Source organism: Halictus rubicundus, unplaced genomic scaffold, assembly GCF_050948215.1.
Source record: "Halictus rubicundus isolate RS-2024b unplaced genomic scaffold, iyHalRubi1_principal scaffold0478, whole genome shotgun sequence".
Taxonomy (NCBI): domain Eukaryota; kingdom Metazoa; phylum Arthropoda; class Insecta; order Hymenoptera; family Halictidae; genus Halictus; species Halictus rubicundus.
This window is the reverse complement of record NW_027489019.1, coordinates 437-25,037: the sequence shown is the minus strand read 5'-3', so window position 1 is coordinate 25,037 and position 24,601 is coordinate 437. Positions and strand designations below refer to the sequence as shown.

At 41.7% G+C, this 24,601-nt stretch overlaps 1 non-coding gene across 1 annotated transcript; it reads left to right on the top strand.

Annotated features, from left to right (window-relative positions):
- The first annotated feature begins 22,335 nt into the window (after window positions 1-22,335).
- LOC143364358 (5.8S ribosomal RNA) lies at window positions 22,336-22,490 on the top strand. Its single transcript, XR_013084086.1, has one exon. It is a non-coding gene; the product is annotated as a 5.8S ribosomal RNA (ribosomal RNA).
- The last annotated feature ends 2,111 nt before the right edge of the window (window positions 22,491-24,601 follow it).

The window sequence follows — 24,601 nt, the reverse complement described above, 5'->3', positions numbered from 1 at the left end:
CAAGTCGGTGAAAAACCACCTTCGACGGGTGATAGGGGAGGCGACACTCACCTATGAAGAGATGGCCACGCTGCTGTGCCGGGTCGAAGCGTGTTTGAACTCACGACCTCTGACCCCGCTGACCGACGACCCACAGGACACTAGTCCACTCACTCCCGGGCACTTCCTAGTCGGCGAACCACTTCACACCCCCCCCGAGCCTCCCCCCGAGGCAACCGCCTCGTCTCTGACCGCGCGGTGGAGATTAATCCGTAATCTCCACGACCACTTTTGGCGCAGATGGAGAACTGAGTATCTTCACCAGCTGCAGCAGCGTCCAAAGTGGCAACGACGGCGAGAAAACATCGGTATTGGCACGCTCGTTCTCGTCGCCGACGAAGTCACCCCGCCAACCCGCTGGCCACTCGCACGTGTCGCCGAGGTGCATCCCGGACCCGATGGGCTCGTTCGTGTGGTCACTCTACGACGGGGAGACCGCACCTTCCGCCGGACCGTCGCCAAAGTGGTCCCATTGCCGGTCAGAGACGACGAAGGAGGAGCTCAGGGGGAAACATAGTCGGTACAAAATCCGATACGCACGAGGTCACTACGCGGACTTGTCATGGCGGGCGGCGCCATTCATCGTTTACGCGACTGAATTAACGCGTAGCGAGGTAGAAACCCCCCACTCCAACTCGCATCGACACATCGATCTCGCGCGCCATCGAACGGTGAAACATCAACGTCGAACAATCGACGTCGAGGCGGGCGGTATGTTCGGGATTTACGCGAAGAGGGGTTCAGCCGCCAATAAAGATACGCGCAGAAGACAAACATATTTCTATGTGCACTCAAGTAAAACACGATTTTAATGTTATATGACAGAACCGTATGTACATGTTTTCAATAAATCGGCTCTAACGACTAGATCGACGGCGCGTGCGCGACGTCGCCCCTGCGTCGCACCCCGCGTCCCGCGAGCCACCGGGTGGATCGAGCAGCTTGGTGGACCTCGCGAGCCGCGCGGGGAACGGGAGGCAGGAGCGATCGAGACAACGGTCGATCGTCGCAGTCTTGTCTGTTCAATCGACCATCGGTGTTTTTCTTTACGTGCGTTCCTTAACCCGTATAGCTTTTCCCGATCCGTCGGCTTCTCTATTTCTTCACAAGATCTCAGAGAACTTTCAGAACTCTCTCAGATCATTGAGAGATCTGCATTGTTCGAAACACACGCTGAAGTATTTTGATCCTCCTAATTGATCTAAGATTTCTACGATATTTGGGAGAGGGTACGCGTCTCCGATAGTTTTTTCGTTTAATTGGCGGAAGTCAATGACCATCCTCCATCTTTTATTGCCTGCGGAGTCCGGTTTTTTCGGAACAATCCAAACAGGGGAATTATACGGGGACGAAGATTTCGTAATTATATTTTGATTTAAGAGTTCTGAAATCTGCTTTCGGATTTCCTCTTTATGAATTGGGGGAAATCTGTACTGTTTAATATTTACGGGGCTGCTGTCGGTCGTATCTATTCGATGCGAAGTTAAATGAGTACAGGGCAATTTATCGTCTTGGCAGTGAAAAATGTCATGGTTTTCTTTAATTAATTCTTCGACGTGTGCTTTTTCTTCTTCATTTAAATTATCTACTTCAATCATCTTTAATATATTTGAAAATCTCTGAGAAGAGTCGACGCGGAAACAAGAGAAACCTTTATCTTTATCTTTACTTTTATTCTTCCTCCTACCTTTACTTTTACTTTTATTTGAATGGAGAGAATTTTTAATTTGCTCGAATTCCTCGAGTCTTATATTTTTTAATATCTCGAATTCCTCGAGTTTTAGTTTTTTAACAGCCTCGAATTCCTCGGGCGTTATTAATTTTTGATTCACCTCGAATTCCTCGGGTTTCATCAATTTTTTATTTACCTCGAATTCCTCGGGTTTTAATTTTTCGAATTCCTCGAATTTTAATTTTATTTCCTCGAATTCCTCGAGTTTTAATTTTTTAATTTCCTCAAATTCCTTGAGTTTTAATTTTTTAATAATCCCAAATTCCTCGGGTCTTAAATTTTTCTCTCCATCAATTTGTAAAGTTTTAAATTTTTCAACATCTTTAACTCCTTTAACTTCTTCAACTTCTTCGATTTCTACTTGTGGAATTTCCGCTTCGTATTCTACGTCAGATGCGTTAAAAATTTTAATTATAGCACGTCCATTTATATTCTTCACCATGCATTCTCCTGCAAAAATATTTGTCCCAACATGCAGCCGAGGGAGATATCCTTCTTTTATATTTAAATTTTTAATTTTGACGGGAACCGTCTTTATACTTCGAGGGGGCACACTAATATTTTCAGGATCGGAAAAAGGGATTTTTAAATTTCCCAATAAAAGACATTTGTCTTGATAAGAAATAGTGGCAGAACATTTCTTTAAAAATTCGGATCCTAAGATCGCGGGGTAAGGAATGGGGAAACTATTCGGCATCACGTGAAATTCGTGAATTTTGCCGTGAATTTGGATTCTTAATGATCCTAATGTTTCTACTATCTGGGGAGAAATGCCACTTAGATTTAATTTTTTATTTTTATTAAAAGATAGTGATCCTATCTGTTGTAATTTAATAAGATTGGGTTCCGATCCCGTATCGATGAGAAATTTCGTTTGTCCAATGGGGTGTGCCAGGTCGATTTCTACGATCGAATTAAATTTTCCTTCTATGTGGAAGGTTTTTCTATTATTGGACTGGGGGGTGGACGCTCTGGGTTGCCCTCCCGCCGGGCGTCCGTCGGCGAGGGGTTTCCGCGGTTTCCCGAATTCTGGGATTTATTTTGCGGATTTCGGTAACACTGAGATGCGTAGTGTCCGAATTTATTACAATAAGTGCACGTAATAGGAGGCGGTTGACTATTATTTATGTTTTTCTTATTTTCCCGGTTGCGGGGATCTTGAAAACACTGCAAAGCGGTGTGTCCGCTCCTTTTGCAATACGTGCAATTTACCTGAGATACCTGAGGGCCGCGTGAGCTCATAAAATTCTTAGGGGGAGTCGACGAGCTTCGAGGGGACAGCGGGGGTGCATTTAATATCGGCGGAGGCTTTGTTCGAGCTTGTTCTTGCTCCATTTCGTTGTAAATTACTATTGCGTGATTGAACGCTTCTGTAAGGGTTTTATATCCCTTGAATTCTAATAATATTTTCATAGTGGACGGTAAGCCACGAATAAAACATTCTAGAGTAAATTCGTCGATTCCAGGGTCAGGTGATCGACCTTCCTGACGCTCTGTGTCTCTAATCGACATTCTTAAATCTTTAACTCTTTGCACGTAGTCAATTATATGCTCCGCCGGTTTTTTAAATATATCGGAAAGAAGACCTCTATAATAATATGATGATTTTTGCGGGAGTAATCTTGTGCGTAAGGCATCTATTAGATCATTCACCGTTTTATATTCCTCGTCTTCTACTATGCAATATGCACGCCCGACAAGTTTGGATTTAATTGCTCTCGCTAAGTCTGTTTCTTGCGAGGGTGAAAGAATGTCCCGTGCTCGTCGGCACGATTGAAAAAACCTGTCGGTAGAGAGGTTAGTTCCCGAAAAGGTGGGAATTTCTGATATAACATCTCTGAGAGAAAATGCTGAAGGGGGAGACTCTATTGTTGCCGGCCCAGATTTACGACTTGTTACGGGAGTTTGAGCTATAGGAGCTCGTTCCTCCAATGCTTTTACTTGCATTTTTAATGATTCTACTATCATTTCTAATTCTTTAGTTTTATTATTTTCCTCTGTTCTTATTTGATTTCTTTCTTCGTGTAAAAATTCTTCAAGATTTCTCTGAGTTTCTTTAAATAGTTGTTCTTGTTCTAGTAAACGTTTTTCTCTTTTCTTTAATTGTTCTTCCAACATTTCTAACTCGGCCTCACTAAGACCTTGAGATCGAGTTATTGGCATTTTGAAATTCTACTTTTTAAATTTTTCTCTCGAATTCACCACGTCGTTTTTTGGTTGTATCCCGCCGGGGGTGTCTCCACGATAACGATAGATCCCACACCGCTGTCACCAAATTTCTATTATGGTTTTTTGTTACGTGCTAGGGCCTTTCCGCGAGGGATTGGCCTTGTAACAAAAGGGTATAATAGATGCGGAACGGACGAGCGGTAACCCGTTCCAAAAAGTGCGGGGTATCGTTTATCGCTGTGGAGACCAAAAAACGTGGCGGGATGGTTACAAGACGTGGGGATTCGAGAGTGATTTCTAAGGTGATTGTTCAACAATAACATAAAATATATTCTATAATAAAGAAAAGATGTTTACAGAACAAGGTACAAATAACAATAATAATAATAATAATATATATATAGACAGAGACAGAGGAAAAGTAGTAATAAGCATAGAGAGAGAGAAAGTGATAATTATAGGCGTGAAATAAGCCTTTCTATAAATGTACAGTCGTCGGTCTTTTGTGGGGCTCGGGGGAACAATAGGTTACTGTAATAAACTACTCGAGGGTCAGCGTCGTCGGCTGCCAGAAAATTAGGGAGCGTTCTCAGAGGGAGAACTACGGGGGAGAGTTTCCAGGTGGGCAGGGGGAGTGGCTCCTTTGTTGTGGCGGGAGTGAGCTCGCTGGTCCAGTCACCGTCCTTCCTTCCTTCGGTGGAAAGCTGTTTCTTCAGCTGGTTGATCTGGTGCCTTCGTCCTCCTCGCCGAGTTTTCCTCCTTTCTGCCGTCGCTGGTCGTCCTCCTTGGATGTCGGAAGGGTTGAAACTCATTGAGTTTCAACCACCGGTGAACCTTGCTCTCAGGTAAGAGAGGGGTTGTATTGCGTCAGCCGTGCGAGCCTAAGCCGCACCGAGCGTCTGCGTTGCTGACGACAATTGTAGCTCGCAATGTGCTAGAGACACGCACCAGAGTTCGCTATAGATTGCCGGGGAGTTACTTATGAAAGCAGAGCTTGTAGAAGTTTTTTCCGAAGTCTGAAGATGTCTCCAGACTTTTTATGCGGGGTACCGTACATTTTTAGTAGCGGGAAAACGGGGTTGAAGTCCGAAGTCATCTAGTGAGTGGTGGATGAACTTCGGTATTTTTTTGGAGGTGGGGTAAATACATAAGGGTCTGTGCATTTTCTCTTTCGAGAAACTCGAGCTGGTAAAAAAGCCATCTGTGTGCGGGGGTGAAAAGTTCCCTGAAAACGGACTTTGGACTGTCCGATGTCTGCTACGAGTGCGAGAGAGAAAGCATGCCTTTAATGGCTATACGTTGAAAAGGGATAGCACTACGCCCTATGGTTGTAGCGAGTGCGAGAGAGAAAGTAACGGTTGTCCGTGTAGAATAGTAAAGGATGGCACGTCGCCCTATGCAGGTAACGAGTGCGAGAGAGAACGCATGCTCTTAGCGGCTATGCGTTGGAAAAGGATAGCACTACGCTCTATGGTTGTAGCGAGTGCGAGAGAGAACGGCGATGGTTGCCTGTGCGTTAGAGAAGGACAGAGCTACCTGCCTATACTCGTAACGGGTGCGAGTGAGAGCGGTGCGTCTCGCCGTGCGCTAGACAAGGACGGAGCTACCTGCCTATGCTCGTAACGGGTGCGAGTGAGAGGGGTGCGTCTCGCCGTGCGCTAGACAAGGATAGCGCTACCTGCCTATGCTCGTAACGGGTGCGAGAGAGAACGCACTACCGTAGAGCGGAGTACCGTTAGATTGACGGCGCGGTGGTGGGGATGCCGCGTTACGCGTGAGCCAGGAGCGTCAGAACACCGATTTCTAGCGTAGATACGCAGAAATCGGTCACGTTACATGCGAACATGCATGAGAACGTGACATTCCTCTTAGCGGTGGGACTTAGAAAAATTCCCAGAGTTTTGTCGACGGAGTAGTACATCCGTCCATTATTTGCTAATAACTCGGTAAATAATAGTAGTAGGGAGTTTGGTGTTATGATATATATTGTTAGAAACCGTCTATATTACAGTGGTATCACGTCGAAAATCGGCTAGGACCGATACGGAAAAAGTTTCCTCTTAGCGGTGGGACTTAGACAAATTTCCAGAGTTTTGTCGGCGGTGTAGTACATCCGTCCATTATTTGCTAATAACTCGGTAAATAATAGTAGTAGCGAGTTTGGTGTTATGATATATATTGTTAGAAACCATCTATATTACAGTGATATCACGTCAAAAATCGGCTAGGACCGATACGGAAAAAGTTTCCTCTTAGCGGTGGGACTTAGAGAAATTCCCAGAGTTTTGTCGACGGAGTAGTACATCCGTCCATTATTTGCTAATAACTCGGTAAATAATAGTAGTAGCGAGTTTGGTGTTATGATATATATTGTTAGAAACCGTCTATATTACAGTGATATCACGTCGAAAATCGGCTAGGACCGATACGGAAAAAGTTTCCTCTTAGCGGTGGGAGTTAGAAAAATTTCCAGAGTTTTGTCGACGGTGTAGTACATCCGTCCATTATTTGCTAATAACTCGGTAAATCATAGTAGTAGGGAGTTTGGTGTTATGATATATATTGTTAGAAACCGTCTATATTACAGTGATATCACGTCGAAAATCGGCTAGGACCGATACGGAAAAAGTTTCCTCTTAGCGGTGGGACTTAGAAAAATTTCCAGAGTTTTGTCGACGGAGTAGTACATCCGTCCATTATTTGCTAATACCTCGGTAAATAATAGTAGTAGCGAGTTTGGTGTTATGATATATATTGTTAGAAACCGTCTCTATATTACAGTGATATCACGTTGAAAATCGTCTAGGACCGATACGGAAAAAGTTTCCTCTTAGCGGTGGGAGTTAGAAAAATTTCCAGAGTTTTGTCGACGGAGTAGTACATCCGACCATTATTTGCTAATAACTCGGTAAATAATAGTAGTAGCGAGTTTGGTGTTATGATACATATTGTTAGAAACCCCCTATATTACAGTGATATCACGTCGAAAATCGTCTAGGACCGATACGGAAAAGTTTCCTCTTAGCGGTGGGACTTAGAAAAATTTCCAGAGTTTTGTCGACAGAGTAGTACATCCGTCCATTAGTTGCTAATACCTCGGTAAATAATAGTAGTAGCGAGTTTGGTGTTATGATATATATTGTTAGAAACCGTCTATATTACAGTGATATCACGTCGAAAATCGGCTAGGACCGATACGGAAAAAGTTTCCTCTTAGCGGTGGGACTTAGAAAAATTTCCAGAGTTTTGTCGACGGTGTAGTACATCCGTCCATTATTTGCTAATAACTCGGTAAATCATAGTAGTAGGGAGTTTGGTGTTATGATATATATTGTTAGAAACCGTCTATATTACAGTGATATCACGTCGAAAATCGGCTAGGACCGATACGGAAAAAGTTTCCTCTTAGCGGTGGGACTTAGAAAAATTTCCAGAGTTTTGTCGACGGAGTAGTACATCCGTCCATTATTTGCTAATACCTCGGTAAATAATAGTAGTAGCGAGTTTGGTGTTATGATATATATTGTTAGAAACCGTCTATATTACAGTGATATCACGTCGAAAATCGGCTAGGACCGATACGGAAAAAGTTTCCTCTTAGCGGTGGGACTTAGAAAAATTCCCAGAGTTTTGTCGACGGAGTAGTACATCCGTCCATTATTTGCTAATAACTCGGTAAATAATAGTAGTAGGGAGTTTGGTGTTATGATATATATTGTTAGAAACCGTCTATATTACAGTGGTATCACGTCGAAAATCGGCTAGGACCGATACGGAAAAAGTTTCCTCTTAGCGGTGGGACTTAGACAAATTTCCAGAGTTTTGTCGACGGTGTAGTACATCCGTCCATTATTTGCTAATAACTCGGTAAATAATAGTAGTAGCGAGTTTGGTGTTATGATATATATTGTTAGAAACCATCTATATTACAGTGATATCACGTCAAAAATCGGCTAGGACCGATACGGAAAAAGTTTCCTCTTAGCGGTGGGACTTAGAAAAATTTCCAGAGTTTTGTCGACGGAGTAGTACATCCGTCCATTATTTGCTAATACCTCGGTAAATAATAGTAGTAGCGAGTTTGGTGTTATGATATATATTGTTAGAAACCGTCTCTATATTACAGTGATATCACGTCGAAAATCGTCTAGGACCGATACGGAAAAAGTTTCCTCTTAGCGGTGGGAGTTAGAAAAATTTCGATAGTTTTGTCGACGGAGTAGTACATCCGTCCATTATTTGCTAATAACTCGGTAAATAATAGTAGTAGCGAGTTTGGTGTTATGATATATATTGTTAGAAACCGTCTATATTACAGTGATATCACGTCGAAAATCGTCTAGGACCGATACGGAAAAAGTTTCCTCTTAGCGGTGGGACTTAGAGAAATTCCCAGAGTTTTGTCGACGGAGTAGTACATCCGTCCATTATTTGCTAATAACTCGGTAAATAATAGTAGTAGCGAGTTTGGTGTTATGATATATATTGTTAGAAACCGTCTATATTACAGTGATATCACGTCGAAAATCGGCTAGGACCGATACGGAAAAAGTTTCCTCTTAGCGGTGGGAGTTAGAAAAATTTCCAGAGTTTTGTCGACGGTGTAGTACATCCGTCCATTATTTGCTAATAACTCGGTAAATCATAGTAGTAGGGAGTTTGGTGTTATGATATATATTGTTAGAAACCGTCTATATTACAGTGATATCACGTCGAAAATCGGCTAGGACCGATACGGAAAAAGTTTCCTCTTAGCGGTGGGACTTAGAAAAATTTCCAGAGTTTTGTCGACGGTGTAGTACATCCGTCCATTATTTGCTAATAACTCGGTAAATCATAGTAGTAGGGAGTTTGGTGTTATGATATATATTGTTAGAAACCGTCTATATTACAGTGATATCACGTCGAAAATCGGCTAGGACCGATACGGAAAAAGTTTCCTCTTAGCGGTGGGACTTAGAAAAATTCCCAGAGTTTTGTCGACGGAGTAGTACATCCGTCCATTATTTGCTAATAACTCGGTAAATAATAGTAGTAGGGAGTTTGGTGTTATGATATATATTGTTAGAAACCGTCTATATTACAGTGGTATCACGTCGAAAATCGGCTAGGACCGATACGGAAAAAGTTTCCTCTTAGCGGTGGGACTTAGACAAATTTCCAGAGTTTTGTCGACGGTGTAGTACATCCGTCCATTATTTGCTAATAACTCGGTAAATAATAGTAGTAGCGAGTTTGGTGTTATGATATATATTGTTAGAAACCGTCTATATTACAGTGATATCACGTCGAAAATCGGCTAGGACCGATACGGAAAAAGTTTCCTCTTAGCGGTGGGACTTAGAAAAATTCCCAGAGTTTTGTCGACGGAGTAGTACATCCGTCCATTATTTGCTAATAACTCGGTAAATAATAGTAGTAGGGAGTTTGGTGTTATGATATATATTGTTAGAAACCGTCTATATTACAGTGGTATCACGTCGAAAATCGGCTAGGACCGATACGGAAAAAGTTTCCTCTTAGCGGTGGGACTTAGACAAATTTCCAGAGTTTTGTCGACGGTGTAGTACATCCGTCCATTATTTGCTAATAACTCGGTAAATAATAGTAGTAGCGAGTTTGGTGTTATGATATATATTGTTAGAAACCATCTATATTACAGTGATATCACGTCAAAAATCGGCTAGGACCGATACGGAAAAAGTTTCCTCTTAGCGGTGGGACTTAGAAAAATTTCCAGAGTTTTGTCGACGGAGTAGTACATCCGTCCATTATTTGCTAATACCTCGGTAAATAATAGTAGTAGCGAGTTTGGTGTTATGATATATATTGTTAGAAACCGTCTCTATATTACAGTGATATCACGTCGAAAATCGTCTAGGACCGATACGGAAAAAGTTTCCTCTTAGCGGTGGGAGTTAGAAAAATTTCGATAGTTTTGTCGACGGAGTAGTACATCCGTCCATTATTTGCTAATAACTCGGTAAATAATAGTAGTAGCGAGTTTGGTGTTATGATATATATTGTTAGAAACCGTCTATATTACAGTGATATCACGTCGAAAATCGTCTAGGACCGATACGGAAAAAGTTTCCTCTTAGCGGTGGGACTTAGAGAAATTCCCAGAGTTTTGTCGACGGAGTAGTACATCCGTCCATTATTTGCTAATAACTCGGTAAATAATAGTAGTAGCGAGTTTGGTGTTATGATATATATTGTTAGAAACCGTCTATATTACAGTGATATCACGTCGAAAATCGGCTAGGACCGATACGGAAAAAGTTTCCTCTTAGCGGTGGGAGTTAGAAAAATTTCCAGAGTTTTGTCGACGGTGTAGTACATCCGTCCATTATTTGCTAATAACTCGGTAAATCATAGTAGTAGGGAGTTTGGTGTTATGATATATATTGTTAGAAACCGTCTATATTACAGTGATATCACGTCGAAAATCGGCTAGGACCGATACGGAAAAAGTTTCCTCTTAGCGGTGGGACTTAGAAAAATTTCCAGAGTTTTGTCGACGGTGTAGTACATCCGTCCATTATTTGCTAATAACTCGGTAAATCATAGTAGTAGGGAGTTTGGTGTTATGATATATATTGTTAGAAACCGTCTATATTACAGTGATATCACGTCGAAAATCGGCTAGGACCGATACGGAAAAAGTTTCCTCTTAGCGGTGGGACTTAGAAAAATTCCCAGAGTTTTGTCGACGGAGTAGTACATCCGTCCATTATTTGCTAATAACTCGGTAAATAATAGTAGTAGGGAGTTTGGTGTTATGATATATATTGTTAGAAACCGTCTATATTACAGTGGTATCACGTCGAAAATCGGCTAGGACCGATACGGAAAAAGTTTCCTCTTAGCGGTGGGACTTAGACAAATTTCCAGAGTTTTGTCGACGGTGTAGTACATCCGTCCATTATTTGCTAATAACTCGGTAAATAATAGTAGTAGCGAGTTTGGTGTTATGATATATATTGTTAGAAACCATCTATATTACAGTGATATCACGTCGAAAATCGGCTAGGACCGATACGGAAAAAGTTTCCTCTTAGCGGTGGGACTTAGAAAAATTTCCAGAGTTTTGTCGACGGAGTAGTACATCCGTCCATTATTTGCTAATACCTCGGTAAATAATAGTAGTAGCGAGTTTGGTGTTATGATATATATTGTTAGAAACCGTCTATATTACAGTGATATCACGTCGAAAATCGGCTAGGACCGATACGGAAAAAGTTTCCTCTTAGCGGTGGGAGTTAGAAAAATTTCCATAGTTTTGTCGACGGAGTAGTACATCCCTCCATTATTTGCTAATAACTCGGTAAATAATAGTAGTAGCGAGTTTGGTGTTATGATATATATTGTTAGAAACCGTCTATATTACAGTGATATCGCGTCGAAAATCGTCTAGGACCGATACGGAAAAAGTTTCCTCTTAGCGGTGGGACTTAGAAAAATTCCCAGAGTTTTGTCGACGGAGTAGTACATCCCTCCATTATTTGCTAATAACTCGGTAAATAATAGTAGTAGCGAGTTTGGTGTTATGATATATATTGTTAGAAACCGTCTATATTACAGTGATATCACGTCGAAAATCGTCTAGGACCGATACGGAAAAAGTTTCCTCTTAGCGGTGGGACTTAGAAAAATTTCCAGAGTTTTGTCGACGGAGTAGTACATCCGTCCATTATTTGCTAATACCTCGGTAAATAATAGTAGTAGCGAGTTTGGTGTTATGATATATATTGTTAGAAACCGTCTCTATATTACAGTGATATCACGTTGAAAATCGTCTAGGACCGATACGGAAAAAGTTTCCTCTTAGCGGTGGGAGTTAGAAAAATTTCCATAGTTTTGTCGACGGAGTAGTACATCCGTCCATTATTTGCTAATAACTCGGTAAATAATAGTAGTAGCGAGTTTGGTGTTATGATATATATTGTTAGAAACCGTCTATATTACAGTGATATCACGTCGAAAATCGTCTAGGACCGATACGGAAAAAGTTTCCTCTTAGCGGTGGGACTTAGAAAAATTTCCAGAGTTTTGTCGACGGAGTAGTACATCCGACCATTATTTGCTAATAACTCGGTAAATAATAGTAGTAGCGAGTTTGGTGTTATGATACATATTGTTAGAAACCCCCTATATTACAGTGATATCACGTCGAAAATCGTCTAGGACCGATACGGAAAAGTTTCCTCTTAGCGGTGGGACTTAGAAAAATTTCCAGAGTTTTGTCGACAGAGTAGTACATCCGTCCATTAGTTGCTAATACCTCGGTAAATAATAGTAGTAGCGAGTTTGGTGTTATGATATATATTGTTAGAAACCGTCTATATTACAGTGGTATCACGTCGAAAATCGGCTAGGACCGATACGGAAAAAGTTTCCTCTTAGCGGTGGGACTTAGACAAATTTCCAGAGTTTTGTCGACGGTGTAGTACATCCGTCCATTATTTGCTAATAACTCGGTAAATAATAGTAGTAGCGAGTTTGGTGTTATGATATATATTGTTAGAAACCATCTATATTACAGTGATATCACGTCGAAAATCGGCTAGGACCGATACGGAAAAAGTTTCCTCTTAGCGGTGGGACTTAGAAAAATTTCCAGAGTTTTGTCGACGGAGTAGTACATCCGTCCATTATTTGCTAATACCTCGGTAAATAATAGTAGTAGCGAGTTTGGTGTTATGATATATATTGTTAGAAACCGTCTATATTACAGTGATATCACGTCGAAAATCGGCTAGGACCGATACGGAAAAAGTTTCCTCTTAGCGGTGGGAGTTAGAAAAATTTCCATAGTTTTGTCGACGGAGTAGTACATCCCTCCATTATTTGCTAATAACTCGGTAAATAATAGTAGTAGCGAGTTTGGTGTTATGATATATATTGTTAGAAACCGTCTATATTACAGTGATATCGCGTCGAAAATCGTCTAGGACCGATACGGAAAAAGTTTCCTCTTAGCGGTGGGACTTAGAAAAATTCCCAGAGTTTTGTCGACGGAGTAGTACATCCCTCCATTATTTGCTAATAACTCGGTAAATAATAGTAGTAGCGAGTTTGGTGTTATGATATATATTGTTAGAAACCGTCTATATTACAGTGATATCACGTCGAAAATCGTCTAGGACCGATACGGAAAAAGTTTCCTCTTAGCGGTGGGACTTAGAAAAATTTCCAGAGTTTTGTCGACGGAGTAGTACATCCGTCCATTATTTGCTAATACCTCGGTAAATAATAGTAGTAGCGAGTTTGGTGTTATGATATATATTGTTAGAAACCGTCTCTATATTACAGTGATATCACGTTGAAAATCGTCTAGGACCGATACGGAAAAAGTTTCCTCTTAGCGGTGGGAGTTAGAAAAATTTCCATAGTTTTGTCGACGGAGTAGTACATCCGTCCATTATTTGCTAATAACTCGGTAAATAATAGTAGTAGCGAGTTTGGTGTTATGATATATATTGTTAGAAACCGTCTATATTACAGTGATATCACGTCGAAAATCGGCTAGGACCGATACGGAAAAAGTTTCCTCTTAGCGGTGGGACTTAGAAAAATTTCCAGAGTTTTGTCGACGGAGTAGTACATCCGTCCATTATTTGCTAATAACTCGGTAAATAATAGTAGTAGCGAGTTTGGTGTTATGATATATATTGTTAGAAACCGTCTATATTACAGTGATATCACGTCGAAAATCGGCTAGGACCGATACGGAAAAAGTTTCCTCTTAGCGGTGGGACTTAGACAAATTTCCAGAGTTTTGTCGACGGTGTAGTACATCCGTCCATTATTTGCTAATAACTCGGTAAATAATAGTAGTAGCGAGTTTGGTGTTATGATATATATTGTTAGAAACCGTCTATATTACAGTGATATCACGTCGAAAATCGTCTAGGACCGATACGGAAAAAGTTTCCTCTTAGCGGTGGGACTTAGAAAAATTTCCAGAGTTTTGTCGACGGAGTAGTACATCCGTCCATTATTTGCTAATACCTCGGTAAATAATAGTAGTAGCGAGTTTGGTGTTATGATATATATTGTTAGAAACCGTCTCTATATTACAGTGATATCACGTTGAAAATCGTCTAGGACCGATACGGAAAAAGTTTCCTCTTAGCGGTGGGAGTTAGAAAAATTTCCATAGTTTTGTCGACGGAGTAGTACATCCGTCCATTATTTGCTAATAACTCGGTAAATAATAGTAGTAGCGAGTTTGGTGTTATGATATATATTGTTAGAAACCGTCTATATTACAGTGATATCACGTCGAAAATCGGCTAGGACCGATACGGAAAAAGTTTCCTCTTAGCGGTGGGACTTAGAAAAATTTCCAGAGTTTTGTCGACGGAGTAGTACATCCGTCCATTATTTGCTAATAACTCGGTAAATAATAGTAGTAGCGAGTTTGGTGTTATGATATATATTGTTAGAAACCGTCTATATTACAGTGATATCACGTCGAAAATCGGCTAGGACCGATACGGAAAAAGTTTCCTCTTAGCGGTGGGAGTTAGACAAATTTCCAGAGTTTTGTCGACGGTGTAGTACATCCGTCCATTATTTGCTAATAACTCGGTAAATAATAGTAGTAGCGAGTTTGGTGTTATGATATATATTGTTAGAAACCGTCTATATTACAGTGATATCACGTCGAAAATCGGCTAGGACCGATACGGAAAAAGTTTCCTCTTAGCGGTGGGACTTAGAAAAATTTCCAGAGTTTTGTCGACGGAGTAGTACATCCGTCCATTATTTGCTAATAACTCGGTAAATAATAGTAGTAGCGAGTTTGGTGTTATGATATATATTGTTAGAAACCGTCTATATTACAGTGATATCACGTCGAAAATCGTCTAGGACCGATACGGAAAAAGTTTCCTCTTAGCGGTGGGAGTTAGAAAAATTTCCAGAGTTTTGTCGACGGTGTAGTACATCCGTCCATTATTTGCTAATAACTCGGTAAATAATAGTAGTAGGGAGTTTGGTGTTATGATATATATTGTTAGAAACCGTCTATATTACAGTGATATCACGTCGAAAATCGGCTAGGACCGATACGGAAAAGTTTCATCTTAGCGGTGGGTCTTAGAAAAATTTCCAGAGTTTCGTCGACGGAGTAGTACATCCGTCCATTATTTGCTAATACCTCGGTAAATAATAGTAGTAGCGAGTTTGGTGTTATGATATATATTGTTAGAAACCGTCTCTATATTACAGTGATATCACGTCGAAAATCGTCTAGGACCGATACGGAAAAAGTTTCCTCTTAGCGGTGGGTCTTAGAAAAATTTCCAGAGTTTTGTCGACGGAGTAGTACATCCGTCCATTATTTGCTAATACCTCGGTAAATAATAGTAGTAGCGAGTTTGGTGTTATGATATATATTGTTAGAAACCGTCTATATTACAGTGATATCACGTCGAAAATCGGCTAGGACCGATACGGAAAAAGTTTCCTCTTAGCGGTGGGAGTTAGAAAAATTTCCAGAGTTTTGTCGACGGTGTAGTACATCCGTCCATTATTTGCTAATAACTCGGTAAATAATAGTAGTAGGGAGTTTGGTGTTATGATATATATTGTTAGAAACCGTCTATATTACAGTGATATCACGTCGAAAATCGGCTAGGACCGATACGGAAAATGTTTCCTCTTAGCGGTGGGACTTAGACAAATTTCCAGAGTTTTGTCGACGGTGTAGTACATCCGTCCATTATTTGCTAATAACTCGGTAAATAATAGTAGTAGGGAGTTTGGTGTTATGATATATATTGTTAGAAACCGTCTATATTACAGTGATATCACGTCGAAAATCGTCTAGGACCGATACGGAAAAAGTTTCCTCTTAGCGGTGGGACTTAGAAAAATTCCCAGAGTTTTGTCGACGGAGTAGTACATCCGTCCATTATTTGGTAATAACTCGGTAAATAATAGTAGTAGCGAGTTTGGTGTTATGATATATATTGTTAGAAACCGTCTATATTACAGTGATATCACGTCGAAAATCGGCTAGGACCGATACGGAAAAAGTTTCCTCTTAGCGGTGGGAGTTAGAAAAATTTCCAGAGTTTTGTCGACGGTGTAGTACATCCGTCCATTATTTGCTAATAACTCGGTAAATAATAGTAGTAGCGAGTTTGGTGTTATGATATATATTGTTAGAAACCGTCTATATTACAGTGATATCACGTCGAAAATCGGCTAGGACCGATACGGAAAAAGTTTCCTCTTAGCGGTGGGACTTAGAAAAATTTCCAGAGTTTTCTCGACGGAGTAGTACATCCGTCCATTATTTGCTAATACCTCGGTAAATAATAGTAGTAGCGAGTTTGGTGTTATGATATATATTGTTAGAAACCGTCTATATTACAGTGATATCACGTCGAAAATCGGCTAGGACCGATACGGAAAAGTTTCCTCTTAGCGGTGGGTCTTAGAAAAATTTCCAGAGTTTTGTCGACGGAGTAGTACATCCGTCCATTATTTGCTAATACCTCGGTAAATAATAGTAGTAGCGAGTTTGGTGTTATGATATATATTGTTAGAAACCGTCTATATTACAGTGATATCACGTCGAAAATCGTCTAGGACCGATACGGAAAAAGTTTCCTCTTAGCGGTGGGTCTTAGAAAAATTTCCAGAGTTTTGTCGACGGAGTAGTACATCCGTCCATTATTTGCTAATACCTCGGTAAATAATAGTAGTAGCGAGTTTGGTGTTATGATATATATTGTTAGAAACCGTCTATATTACAGTGATATCACGTCGAAAATCGGCTAGGACCGATACGGAAAAAGTTTCCTCTTAGCGGCGGGACTTAGAAAAATTTCCAGAGTTTTGTCGACGGAGTAGTACATCCGTCCATTATTTGCTAATACCTCGGTAAATAATAGTAGTAGCGAGTTTGGTGTTATGATATATATTGTTAGAAACCGTCTATATTACAGTGATATCACGTCGAAAATCGTCTAGGACCGATACGGAAAAAGTTTCCTCTTAGCGGTGGGAGTTAGAAAAATTTCCAGAGTTTTGTCGACGGTGTAGTACATCCGTCCATTATTTGCTAATAACTCGGTAAATAATAGTAGTAGGGAGTTTGGTGTTATGATATATATTGTTAGAAACCGTCTATATTACAGTGATATCACGTCGAAAATCGTCTAGGACCGATACGGAAAAAGTTTCCTCTTAGCGGTGGGACTTAGAAAAATTTCCAGAGTTTTGTCGACGGAGTAGTACATCCGTCCATTATTTGCTAATAACTCGGTAAATAATAGTAGTAGGGAGTTTGGTGTTATGATATATATTGTTAGAAACCGTCTATATTACAGTGATATCACGTCGAAAATCGGCTAGGACCGATACGGAAAAAGTTTCCTCTTAGCGGTGGGACTTAGAAAAATTTCCAGAGTTTTGTCGACGGAGTAGTACATCCGTCCATTATTTGCTAATACCTCGGTAAATAATAGTAGTAGCGAGTTTGGTGTTATGATATATATTGTTAGAAACCGTCTATATTACAGTGATATCACGTCGAAAATCGGCTAGGACCGATACGGAAAAAGTTTCCTCTTAGCGGTGGGACTTAGAAAAATTTCCAGAGTTTTGTCGACGGAGTAGTACATCCGTCCATTATTTGCTAATAACTCGGTAAATAATAGTAGTAGCGAGTTTGGTGTTATGATATATATTGTTAGAAACCCCCTATATTACAGTGATATCACGTCGAAAATCGTCTAGGACCGATACGGAAAAAGTTTCCTCTTAGCGGTGGGAGTTAGAAAAATTTTCGTCCAACGTCCGACGAAGTAGCACATCCGTCCATTATTTGCTAATAACTCGGTAAATAATAATTGTAGCGAGTTTGGTGTGATGATATATATTGTTAGAAACCGTCTACATTACAGTGATATCACGTCGAAAATCGGCTAGGACCGATACGGAAAAAGTTTCCTCTTAGCGGTGGGAGTTAGAAAAATTTCCAGAGTTTTGTCGACGGTGTAGTACATCCGTCCATTATTTGCTAATAACTCGGTAAATAATAGTAGTAGGGAGTTTGGTGTTATGATATATATTGTTAGAAACCGTCTATATTACAGTGATATCACGTCGAAAATCGGCTAGGACCGATACGGAAAAAGTTTCCTCTTAGCGGTGGGACTTAGAAAAATTTCCAGAGTTTTGTCGACGGAGTAGTACATCCGTCCATTATTTGCTAATACCTCGGTAAATAATAGTAGTAGCGAGTTTGGTGTTATGATATATATTGTTAGAAACCGTCTATATTACAGTGATATCACGTCGAAAATCGGCTAGGACCGATACGGAAAAAGTTTCCTCTTAGCGGTGGGACTTAGAAAAATTTCCAGAGTTTTGTCGACGGAGTAGTACATCCGTCCATTATTTGCTAATAACTCGGTAAATAATAGTAGTAGCGAGTTTGGTGTTATGATATATATTGTTAGAAACCCCCTATATTACAGTGATATCACGTCGAAAATCGTCTAGGACCGATACGGAAAAAGTTTCCTCTTAGCGGTGGGAGTTAGAAAAATTTTCGTCCAACGTCCGACGAAGTAGCACATCCGTCCATTATTTGCTAATAACTCGGTAAATAATAATTGTAGCGAGTTTGGTGTGATGATATATATTGTTAGAAACCGTCTACATTACAGTGATATCACGTCGAAAATCGGCTAGGACCGATACGGAAAAAGTTTCCTCTTAGCGGTGGGAGTTAGAAAAATTTCCAGAGTTTTGTCGACGGTGTAGTACATCCGTCCATTATTTGCTAATAACTCGGTAAATAATAGTAGTAGGGAGTTTGGTGTTATGATATATATTGTTAGAAACCGTCTATATTACAGTGATATCACGTCGAAAATCGGCTAGGACCGATACGGAAAAAGTTTCCTCTTAGCGGTGGGACTTAGAAAAATTTCCAGAGTTTTGTCGACGGAGTAGTACATCCGTCCATTATTTGCTAATACCTCGGTAAATAATAGTAGTAGCGAGTTTGGTGTTATGATATATATTGTTAGAAACCGTCTATATTACAGTGATATCACGTCGAAAATCGTCTAGGACCGATACGGAAAAAGTTTCCTCTTAGCGGTGGGAGTTAGAAAAATTTCCAGAGTTTTGTCGACGGTGTAGTACATCCGTCCATTATTTGCTAATAACTCGGTAAATAATAGTAGTAGGGAGTTTGGTGTTATGATATATATTGTTAGAAACCGTCTATATTACAGTGATATCACGTCGAAAATCGTCTAGGACCGATACGGAAAAAGTTTCCTCTTAGCGGTGGGACTTAGAAAAATTCCCAGAGTTTTGTCGACGGAGTAGTACATCCGTCCATTATTTGCTAATAACTCGGTAAATAATAGTAGTAGGGAGTTTGGTGTTATGATATATATTGTTAGAAACCGTCTATATTACAGTGATATCACGTCGAAAATCGTCTAGGACCGATACGGAAAAAGTTTCCTCTTAGCGGTGGGACTTAGAAAAATTCCCAGAGTTTTGTCGACGGAGTAGTACATCCGTCCATTATTTGCTAATAACTCGGTAAATAATAGTAGTAGCGAGTTTGGTGTTATGATATATATTGTTAGAAACCGTCTATATTACAGTGATATCACGTCGAAAATCGGCTAGGACCGATACGGAAAAAGTTTCCTCTTAGCGGTGGGAGTTAGAAAAATTTCCAGAGTTTAGTCGACGGTGTAGTACATCCGTCCATTATTTGCTAATAACTCGGTAAATAATAGTAGTAGCGAGTTTGGTGTTATGATATATATTGTTAGAAACCGTCTATATTACAGTGATATCACGTCGAAAATCGGCTAGGACCGATACGGAAAAAGTTTCCTCTTAGCGGTGGGAGTTAGAAAAATTTCCAGAGTTTTGTCGACGGTGTAGTACATCCGTCCATTATTTGCTAATAACTCGGTAAATAATAGTAGTAGGGAGTTTGGTGTTATGATATATATTGTTAGAAACCGTCTATATTACAGTGATATCACGTCGAAAATCGGCTAGGACCGATACGGAAAAAGTTTCCTCTTAGCGGTGGGACTTAGAAAAATTTCCAGAGTTTTGTCGACGGAGTAGTACATCCGTCCATTATTTGCTAATAACTCGGTAAATAATAGTAGTAGGGAGTTTGGTGTTATGATATATATTGTTAGAAACCGTCTATATTACAGTGATATCACGTCGAAAATCGGCTAGGACCGATACGGAAAAAGTTTCCTCTTAGCGGTGGGAGTTAGAAAAATTTTCGTCCAACGTCCGACGAAGTAGCACATCCGTCCATTATTTGCTAATAACTCGGTAAATAATAATTGTAGCGAGTTTGGTGTGATGATATATATTGTTAGAAACCGTCTACATTACAGTGATATCACGTCGAAAGTCGTCTAGGACCGATACGGAAAAAGTTTCCTCTTAGCGGTGGGACTTAAAAAAATTCCGAGAGTTTTGTCGACGGAGTAGTACATCCGTCCATTATTTGCTAATAACTCGGTAAATAATAGTAGTAGCGAGTTTGGTGTTATGATATATATTGTTAGAAACCCCCTATATTACAGTGATATCACGTCGAAAATCGTCTAGGACCGATACGGAAAAAGTTTCCTCTTAGCGGTGGGAGTTAGAAAAATTTCCATAGTTTTGTCGACGGAGTAGTACATCCGTCCATTATTTGCTAATAACTCGGTACATAATAGTAGTAGCGAGTTTGGTGTTATGATATATATTGTTAGAAACCGTCTATATTACAGTGATATCACGTCGAAAATCGGCTAGGACCGATACGGAAAAAGTTTCCTCTTAGCGGTGGGACTTAGAAAAATTTCCAGAGTTTTGTCGACGGAGTAGTACATCCGTCCATTATTTGCTAATAACTCGGTAAATAATAGTAGTAGCGAGTTTGGTGTTATGATATATATTGTTAGAACTACTCCCCATGCAACGGCTTACGTGTGGAGGTCATAGTTACGCATGGAGTACATAGTTACTCAAAGCGTACGATTCTCCCGTCCAAAATTAAGGCGCAGAGAGCCCGCCAGACCATTTGTGCACAAACACGGCAATATATAATATATGCACTCTTTCGACAATGGGACGAAAGATCTCAATGAGAATGACACACGAGGAAACAGAGGGTGCTTGCGTGAAGGTGGAGCATCGCATCGTTTACTTGTATTGGGGAGTGAGTGCGAAGAGCTGTACTTCGGGTCTTCGGGAATCGTCACCGACGTTCACATTGCAAACTCGAACGATCAATAGGGTGCTGTTTCCCGTCGGACGCTGAATGTTATAGCTTAACCACGAATATAGAAATACCCGTCGTTACGAATCGATGTTTTTCACCCGCCACCTGATGGATCGTGTTCTCTTTGATAAAAATACCTCGTGTCAAAGAGACGTGTATACTATAATATACGCCATTGGTCTGCCTGTGTGTAGGCTCTCGACAATTATATGGACAATTACGGTCGCAAGAACAGGGATGTAAGCGTCGATTCGAATCCACATATCGCGCTTCCTCGGTCTTCGCCTGTGGTGTCCGAGATACGTCCATTGGAAACGGTGGTGTTGTCTCTCCTCTAGAGAAAGAGAGGACAACAACAGGGTACCTGTGGAAAACTTGCGGTGTACGCGTTGTGTTCTGTCACGAACGTCGAGGAATAGGATGAGAGAAGGACCGGCTGTGAAGCTCGCTTTTAAAGCTGCGTGAGTCTGACACCCTACTCTGTGTGGCGATAGCGCACACACGAGCGTGGGACGAATGACCGCTGCCAGAGCCGGCTGTGAGTCCCGCTCTATTTATCGAGTTCGCGTATAACATAGAGCACAAAACGTCGCCGCATGCGTGTTCGTTGACGAACACGTATATTCGAGAGGACCGGCTGCGTAGCTCGCGTAAAGCTGTGTGCGATTCTGACACTCTACTCTCTGTGTGGCGATAATACAGTGCACAAGAGCTTGGGACGAACGATCGCGCACGGCCAGAGCCGGCTGTGAAGTCCGCTAGTTATCGAGTTCATTCTCCAATAAGAGAGGAGGAGGAGTAGTGTCGGGATCCAGTATCGGGTTGTCTATGATCCCCGTCGTTTTCTGAATTCTCCTCCTGTGTTTTCCACTTTAAAGGTTTTTCAATGTATTTTCCGTCCGGCCGTCGGATACGTGTGCGCATTGCATCGCGTACTCGCGACGGTTTCCGTTTCTACGGACGATCGTGTGTCGTCCTTAAAAACGACGCCTGAATCTCCTTCGCGCGCTGGTTGGAGCTTTCAAGTATCGGCGTTCTTATGAACCGCAGAACAAGAGACATAATTATATATTGATTATAAATCAAATTATACGATTACCCTGAACGGTGGATCACTTGGCTCGTGGGTCGATGAAGAACGCAGCTAATTGCGCGTCAACGTGTGAACTGCAGGACACATGAACATCGACATTTCGAGCGCACATTGCGGTCCACGGATACAATTCCTGGACCACGCCTGGCTGAGGGTCGTTTACGTAACCAAGTACTGCTTGCGTTGCTCTTGTAAGTCCCCGCCGTCGCTTACCTCTCCATGTCGAATTGTGGAGGGCGCAAAGAGCGTTTCTGAGTCGGGTTGCAAAGATGCTACGTACGAGCGAACGATGGACGTTTCGTCGGCGTTTGACGCGGTTCTGTGAAAATTGCAAATTTTACATTGCGTCTAACGGTTTCGTGAGAAGAAGGAAATAGGAATGGGTATCACATTCGGACTTGCGTGAGTGTTTTGCGGCGTCGTGAGTCGTATTTTCAATACGACCGCCCGTGAACACCGCTCCGACGATCGAAATCGCTCTCTCCTCTCTCTGGAACGATTCGCATTGCGGAAGAAGCGTTTCACTCTCGAACATTTTACGCGCTCCCGACGTCGTCTGAAATGATGCGTATACGAAAGGTATAAGAGTCTCAAGAGGCTACAGTGAATGGACACAAATAAAGAAAGAGATACCGGACACCCGTGTAAAATCTGTGTGCGCAACTGTGGTGTGCAACGTAAGCCCCAGGGAGATATATAAAATAAAATACGTCTGTGCGTGGATGTGTCTCTCTACACATAATTGCGGCGGAGGGTCGTCGTTGCCAGCGACTTCGACAAACATATTCTTAGAGTTCGCGAGACAGTGGTCTCTCGTTCTACGAACGCTTTGATGACTGATGGACATAGCAACATTTGGCATTGTGCGGGATGCGCACGCGTACTTGTATCGGGTCGAATAATTTCCCCGTCGTCGCGTGTCCTCGCTAATCCGTTGCGGATTCCATCGCCACGTTCGTTGAATTGAGTGACGACCGAGATCTCGTGTCTCTTTGGTTTGATCGATGATATCGCGTCGTGCAGCGTTTCTGTACCCCCGTGTGTCTAGTGTAGTAGAGAAACCCCACCGGGTGTTGAAAATATATATATATACTCCTCTATGGAGTGGCTTTCGAACATCGTTGTCACCACAACGTGTTGTCACGCAGAGCACGAGAAGGTGAAGGTGAAAACAAACCTTTGTCGGTCGCCCCATGTCTTTTTTTCTTCATTGTCGATCGCGAGACCGCGCGATCTGTCGGTCGTCCAGTCCCCGGAAGTTCTTTTCGACGGACGTTAAAGTTAACCGGCCGATCGTCTAGCGAGAGTTTCCGAGCGACGAACAAAATGAAGAAATCTCTATATATATTATATAGAGAAAAGACACTTTGGTGTGGCGCATAAGATATATGGTTTTGTTTTTTTTTGTGCTCCCTTGTACGTTCTCGCGTACTTTTAATGCTTTCGGTGAAATATACGAAACATTTTTTTTCACGTTTGACGACCTCAGAGTAGGCGAGATTACCCGCTGAATTTAAGCATATTACTAAGCGGAGGAAAAGAAACTAACAAGGATTTCCTTAGTAGCGGCGAGCGAACAGGAATGAGCCCAGCACTGAATCTCGCGGTTCCGCCGTTGGGAAATGTAGTGTTTAGGAGGGTCCATTTATCCCGTGACGTCGAACCGCGTCCAAGTCCATCTTGAATGGGGCCATTTACCCGTAGAGGGTGCCAGGCCCGTAGCGACCGTTACGCGTTTCGAGAGGACCTCTCCTTAGAGTCGGGTTGCTTGAGAGTGCAGCCCTAAGTGGGTGGTAAACTCCATCTAAGACTAAATATGACCACGAGACCGATAGCGAACAAGTACCGTGAGGGAAAGTTGAAAAGAACTTTGAAGAGAGAGTTCAAGAGTACGTGAAACCGTTCAGGGGTAAACCTGAGAAATCCAAAAGATCGAATGGGGAGATTCATCGTCGACGAGGCTGGCTTCCGTTGGTGCGCAGATACCCCGTGTGGGCCTTCGTGGTTTCCAGTGCGAGGGTACACCATCTTCGGCAAATGTTCCGGTCGCGTAGTCGTGCACTTCTGCCTTAGTAGAACGTCGCGATCCGTTGCGTGTCGGTCTACGGCCCGAGTTGTTGCCTGTCGTGTCGCTACGTGCGCACACGACAGACGCTCGATCGCCTGGCCGGCTGCGTGACGGTACTCTGACGGTATCGGGCCGCAACCAATCCATTCTCGAATGTGTGTGCGTCAGGCCCGCCGCAAGCTCGGTTAGTTTTACCCGAAG